Here is a 7,577-nt window from a genome sequence, read left to right on the forward strand (position 1 = left end):
CAGTTCACTTCATCCCTATGGTCCGCCATCTGCTCCCTACTCAAGATCAAGCACAAGACCACCACAGCTTTCCACCCTCAGTCCAACGGCATGGTCAAATCAATCAATCCATTTCAAATTCATCAACATTATTTACCATTTCGTTGCTAATCACCTTTCAAAACAAGTGGAAAATTTACCAATGCCCACCGGATTCACAACTCCCTGCCGGGAAACAACTATGAAACAACAAATTCAACAATGGAAATATTTATTCAACACCCAATTTCATTTATTTATTTCCCTCAAAAGAAAATCCCGTTTAACTGACACAATGCAACACTTTTAATTTGCCAATCAATCAATCATTAAAATAACAACTTGTTTATGTTAATTTAATATTCAATTCTCTGGACTACCCTTTAACCTACAATTCATTATTCATGATTTCGCATTTCTGTATCAATTCTGATAGTTTGTCAATAATAATAATATCCCTACATGTAGTGTAACAATGTGTCCCTTGTAATGTACCAATCAATCAATCAAACCCACAATGTAAACATTTAAGGGCTATGGTTCTCATTTCTTCTCGTCTATAAGCTTTTATATCCTCGAACCCCTCCTGGGGCCACTGTGAACCATATCCCTCAAATTTCCCCTGTTGTAAAGGTCGTCTCCGACAAACTGTACCTCCGTTGAATATACTCCGTCCACTCACCAAACCAAACCTTGCCAAGGATTTTGCATAAACGTAAACAATAACCTCATGGAGCTAATAAAACTTTAAGTGCATTAAAAGAACCCATTTATACATAATTTCAGTGAATCATTTGCAATCAAATAGTGAACTTATTTAACCAGACGAATATTTATTTTCAGAAGAATTAAATTGCTTTAGACTCCAGTTCAAACAACTTTTCGACCTAACACAGTTTTCTAGATTGTAAGTTCCATTCACAACAGTACCTTTTAAACCTTTTATTAATCAGTTCACAACAGTGCCTTTAAACCCATTTATCGATTTACAACAGCAAAAAATATGATCCCCAAATCCTGCTAAACCTACAAAACCTAGAATTCCAATACTCATTTATTGATAAAACCCTTCAACTGTTTAATCTTTATTAACAATTATTATTTATATAAATGAGTATTGGAATTCTAGGTTTTGTAGGTTTAGCAGGATTGGAGATTTTAGGTTTAGTGGGTTTAGCAGGATTTGGGGATCATATTTTTTCCTGTTGTAAATCGATAAATAAAGGGTTTAAAGGCACTGTTGTGAACTGATTAATAAAAGGTTTAAAAGGTACTGTTGTGAATGGAACTTACAATCTAGAAAACTGTGTTAGGTCGAAAAGTTGTTTGAACTGAAGTCTAAAGCAATTTAATTTTTCTGAAAATAAATATTTTTTATAAAACTCAGGATAAATCATTTTAAATCATTATAAACAACATGAAGTGGATCAAAATTCGAATATATTAATTCAAAGTACTTTTCAAAGAATGTTAACAACGATGGACGAAAAACGGTATGGTTGGACGAAATAATGGTGAGTTGTGACGTTATTTGTGGTGCCGACGAAAAAGTGGTGTGGTATGCCTTCTCTCGCTCTATGCACACAATTTTTGTTCAATCATTGTAATTTTTATAATTGAATTTATTCATAACCAGGAATTAATTCTGTTATTTGCTGAGGAAAAAATGTTTTAAAAGTAAGTGTTTTTTCACCTATTTGCTTCAACAAGCTGTGAAAGTTGTTCAATATTTTCTCTCTCTTGCAAATGAATTTTTTCGCGGATTTTCTGAAATGAAAAAATATAGTTAAAAAGACTCATTACTTAGAAATCTTTCAATTGCTATTTGATATTCGAAAAATATATTTTTTCAGATAAATCCCGAGTTAAAAACAGCTTGTTATGAATTTTGTTGATCAATTTATATATATTTAATAATTGAATTTATTAAGAATGAAAGAATTGTACAGCTGGATTTTATAAATTTGTAATTTGGAATTTCATTTTATCAGGGAAATATCATTTGCGACCCAAAGATAATTTTCGCAAAAATTAGGTCGAAGAACATCATAGTTTGCACAACTTTGTGTTTAAATTGTTTCACAAAAATTTTGCGAATTTTAAGCTTAAAAAACTGTATGGAAATAAACCAACCTTCCCAAGGATATGCTGGAAATGCCAGAGAAAGCCCAGAGTATGAAGAAGTTTTGAGTTTTCACCTTCAACCTACATAATACACAATTACTTCTTTAAATGATTGTAGTCGTCATTCTTAACAAGTGACATCAATAATTCACAATAGTTTTTATTATCTCATATTAATTGAATATCTAAATCCTCCATGGGACCTCTAATCGCACATATGCATGACTGTTTTTCAGCACCCCCCCCCCCATGGACCCTCTAAATGCATACCTGTTTACCAGCTGTGATGAATCTGATATCATTTCTCTGCTGCAGCTTGTATAGTACTGCTAAAAGTACTGGCAGGGGTCTAAATATATTTATAAACGTAGAATTTGCTGTGTACAATGTACAGTAAATGCATGTACAATACATACGAATACAATACTAACTGGTCGTGAATATTTGTTTAGGCAAAAATGATTTAACCCTGTTTATCTGTTGATTGCAATTGTGTTTCTCTAGAAGTTTTTCGTAAATATATATATTTTAAAGACGAGTGAACGACAATATCTTCATCATTGTTAATTCTTGGAACGGACTAGAATGTAAACTTAATTTTAAGTAGCTCTCTATTATTTAAGTGGCATTTCCGATTCAAACCATACCGAGTACGAATTATATATCCATGTTAACTGGTTAATGTCATTTGTGGTTTATTTGCAAAAGTGACTTTAAAGCAAGGGTAAAATTATCAGAATAAACACTTGACAAACTAGAATAAAAACGTAATTTTCCACATTATTGTGCTGTCTGAAATTTTGTGCAGTAAACTGGCTAAAAATCACTTCTAAAATCTTAATTTACATTAACCTATAATAATAATAATAATAATAACCTATATTTAAGTTAAATACTAATTCTAAGTCTTTGTTTGTAAACAAGTTTCTGGTGTATACTGTGCACTCCGTACAGACCAATTCATATACAGGGTGTCCCACGAAACATGACATTTAATAAATAGCTATTTTTAGTTAAACAAATCTTTTGCTTAATTATATTTTACGACTCCCATATAATATTTTTATTGATCTTTGGTATCACACAACTTAACAAATTATGGAAAAAGACATTTTAAACTATTCACCAACTGTCATGTTTCGTGGGACACCTTGTATACAAATTTCCAAGACGACTTTCAAAACCTTCAGCATCAACTAATAAGTTCAGTGAAATACAAATGACTTACATTTTCGTCTGAAAAAAAGATTTATCTAGGTTATTCTAGACAAACATTTAAAGGATTTATGGGATATATCATATCATCATCAATCTTTAAAAAAAGGGATAAGGAGCATGCAAAAAAAACTATTAATAACCAGCCATGCATCAACTTCTAAACAATTAACTAACTTGNCTTTATAGGAGTACAGATTTTTTAACATCATCGACCTAAAAAGTGCGTCATACAAGGCTTTATAGGAATACAGATTTTTTAACATCATCGACCTAAAAAGTGCGTCATACAAGGCTTTTAGGGCGTTTCGCACCCCATTACCTGTAAACGATTTTAGCTTTTAACTGTTGCTCTGGAACTCGCCATTTTTAATCGTTTTCAAATTTTCTCGGATTTTTGTGTTAAAATTGACGCATTTTTAAATAAATAAAAGTCGTCATTTTTTTCGAGCAACATTGTACTTTTTTGACGGTACGTAAACCTTCCCTGGGATCAAGTGAGTTGGCTTCGCAAAATTTGGGCCATGATCGGTTCAGCCGTTTTGACATTTATTGGACACAGACAGACAAACAAACAAAAAGTGAAGAAAAAAAAACTGTATTATGTGCCTGTTTACATAACTTCAATATAGTAACAACGGTACCCTTTAAACCTTCGTCGGAGCAAAAAAAATATCATTCTCAATCGTCGTAGTTTTTATTAAAAAGTGACTTTCAGGTTTAGAAAAAAAGAGAAAGAAGAAAGCTGAGAGAATTCAATACGTTTATTAGATAAAAAATGTGTAAAGGGTTCCATTGTATATCGGGTTTGCAACCCCTTAACTGTGATATCACTGAAAGGAAGGAAAAACTAAAGAATTATACTGAATTAATGTTAACTAAATATCACAGCTGGTCGGAGTACTTTAAGCAACTGAACCTAACTGCCTGAAAGAGGCTTGGCTCTGTCTAAACCTACGGTTTCAAGAACAGGTTTATAACACATAACGCAATCCACCTCAAACTAGGATGAATTGTAAGAGATATTGAGGAAAGGAAAAATGTTTTGAATTTCTAATATGTACCTGGATAAATTAATATTTCTTATACATGTGTGTAAAATCAAAACTAGAGGAGCAAAATCGGATCAGTACGCTTTTGAGTAATTTCCTGGAAAACAATTTTCAGAACCCTCCCCCTCGCCCCCCTCCTTTCAATTTTGTTCATTGATCTCATATCCTGTCACATGGATATTATTGGTCATGGGGCCAAAGCACCCGGCCACCTAGCCTGTTCTAGCCACGGCGCTCGGCCCAATGGAATTGAAAGACCTCAAATTATGATTTCATGTATAGTTCAATAAAGATGGAACTCAGCGATTGTGCAGTTTAAGCAGATCCATTTCACTTTAACGTTTATTTTCAAATTAATTAAAAAAGAAAATAAGAAATAAATTAAGAAATTAATAAAGAAATTTATAAAATAAATAAAGGAACCAAGAAATTAATTAAGAAATTAAGAAATTAACATAGAAATTATGAAAAATAATGAAAAAGAACCTAGAATAATGTTGAGGTCTGTCCTAGAGAACGACCTTTTGGACCCACCCTCCTATCAATTTTGTACATGACCACTTCATTTCATCAAAATTATTTGTATTTATTTTTTTATATTAGGGGTAGGTCAGGTCAATTTCCGGCCAAGCACTGCGGCTAGGACAGGCTAGGGGACCGAAAGCTGCGGCTAGGACAGGCAAGGGGGCCGAGCGCCGCGGCTAGGACAGGCTAGGGGAGCAGGCGCTGCGGTCACATGACCAATTATACCATGTGTTACATATGAGATCAATGATATGGGGGGGGGGAGGTCCAAANCTAGATATTTATTGTTAACTAATTCTAATTTATAACTTTTTGTTCTGTTTGGTTCTGCTAACGCTAAAAACATTCCATTAAAAGATAATGGAAGTTTGCCATTCATATATTTAAACATAAAAACAGCAGAATTAAATTTGATCATGTCTTTTATTTTTTGAATTTCAAGTTTCAGAAAAAGTGGATCTTCCAAAATAATCCTACCCTTCCCTACCAATCCTACCCCCCTGCATAACAATTCTACCCCGTCCCTACCGACTCTACCGCCGACATAACAATCCTACACCCCTCCCTACAAATCTTACACCCTGAAAAATCAAGGGCGCCAATATTAAGAGCAGGAACATTCTGGCCCTTAACATTTTTATTTTCAAGAATTGATAAAAAACTTCCCTGCGGCCCCAATTTAATCAAAATTCATTATAATCCTAAATTTGGTAACACATTTTCCCCCTCCTATATCCCACTCCAGTTTGGCATCAAGAAGATGTAACATTCAGATGAAAATACGATTTTCCTCGTATCTAATCGTAATATATTTTTGAATAGGATTTAAATCTTAATATAAACAATTCTGAGAAAATCAGATGTCCGCTGAATTATTGGCAACTAATAAAAAGTTTTCATTGTGAAAAATATTCTATCAAAAATTGTCAAGAAATTTTTTTTATCTTTTAAAAACTATTCTACGGCGAATTGGTTTATCATACCACTTTATTTCTAGGGCAGTCGTAAAATATTTTCCACCAAAAACGTGATATTTTATACCAGAAAATGTTATCTTAATATGAAGAAAGAATGCATATTAGGAAACATCCTATGACATTTTTTAAGACTGAATACACAAAACTAGGCATTCCCAAAACATGACTAAGACCTCGCAAGAGTTTTGAAGGTAAACTGAGCTCCGATCCAATAGTGGTGCTCAAGGTGGTTTTAGGTTCCTTTATCTATTTTCATTTTAGAGAAAAGAAATCTCCAAGTTGTGTCCAATTTGTGAAGAACCAAACAAACAAATAACCCGTCATATCAAGGTAACATTTTGACACAACCATCATGTTTTTTTCTTTCATGCAAGCATGAAGGAATTTCAACTTGATGTATTTAAATAAGAAATAAATTAAGAAATTAATAAAGAAATTTATAAAATAAATAAAGGAACCAAGAAATTAATTAAGAAATTAAGAAATTAACATAGAAATTATGAAAAATAATGAAAAAGAACCTAGAATAATGTTGAGGTCTGTCCTAGAGAACGACCTTTTGGACCCACCCTCCTATCAATTTTGTACATGACCACTTCATTTCATCAAAATTATTTGTATTTATTTTTTTATATTAGGGGTAGGTCAGGTCAATTTCCGGCCAAGCACTGCGGCTAGGACAGGCTAGGGGACCGAAAGCTGCGGCTAGGACAGGCAAGGGGGCCGAGCACTGCGGCTAGGATGGGCTAGGGGGCCGAGCGCTGCGGCCACGGGTTAGGTTAGGTAAGACACTTTCTGGGCCGAGCGCTGCGGCTAGGACAGGCAAGGGGGCCGAGCGCTGCGGCCACATGTCTTACATTCAAGATCAATGTATAAAATTGATAGGAGGGGGTCCAAAAATCGTATTCTATGACGGACCCTTGGTCACTTTCATTGGAATAAAACGGAAATTCTTAATTGGGTAAATTGCTTATAATTTTGGCAACATATTAAGGAATAAATCAATTATGACAACTACAAATTACAAATTAAAAAACGGGTCTCGTTTTCTTATTATACGGTCTTGAAACGTCAAGTTTATAGAATAAAGAAGACGACTTCGGACTTACATTCTAATTTGTAGTATTGGTTATCAATTATCACTGTAAATTGTATGTTTGCAAACATAAAGAAGTTTGAAACCTTTATACTCTATGTCATAATATATAAAGTTCTGTTCTGTATAATAACGAGTGACTGACTGTTTACACTGTGAGTGTGTGATACTGTGACTGTACAGTGTACACTATTAGTTAAGTCAACGGGCGAACAGCTGACATTATTTGTCTGCATCTGAGTCCGTTCTCTCCATAGGGAGGATGATGTAATATTTCTAGCTCTTATGACTCTTATACAATGATAACCATAAAACTCTAGAAGAGAAAGACGACTCTTAGACTCAAGTTATGACCTAAAATATTCCAATGAACATGAAACAACGCTGTTGTGCAGTGTAAATTATTGCTTTTATGTCGTCTTCCTGTTCCACAGTTTTCTGGTAATTTTCACTGTAACTTTTCTAAAATCTTTTTCTATCTGTAATTTTAATCTTGATCTTTTTCAACCATTCTCTTTATCTATACTGTGTTCTACAACACCCCCCCTTAGCTACAAAAGATCCGGACCA

General features: G+C 33.7%; 1 long non-coding RNA gene across 1 annotated transcript; it reads right to left on the bottom strand.

Moving 5' to 3' along the window:
• Window positions 1–1,752: 1,752 nt before the first annotated feature.
• LOC111713107 (uncharacterized) lies at window positions 1,753–2,524 on the bottom strand. The gene is made up of 3 exons (XR_002767601.1): window positions 2,413–2,524; window positions 2,152–2,223; window positions 1,753–1,785 (listed from the first exon to the last, which is right to left on the bottom strand). It is a non-coding gene; the product is annotated as an uncharacterized LOC111713107 (long non-coding RNA).
• Window positions 2,525–7,577: the final 5,053 nt, after the last annotated feature.

Source organism: Eurytemora carolleeae, unplaced genomic scaffold, assembly GCF_000591075.1.
Source record: "Eurytemora carolleeae unplaced genomic scaffold, Eaff_2.0 scaffold1371, whole genome shotgun sequence".
Taxonomy (NCBI): Eukaryota; Metazoa; Arthropoda; class Copepoda; order Calanoida; family Temoridae; genus Eurytemora; species Eurytemora carolleeae.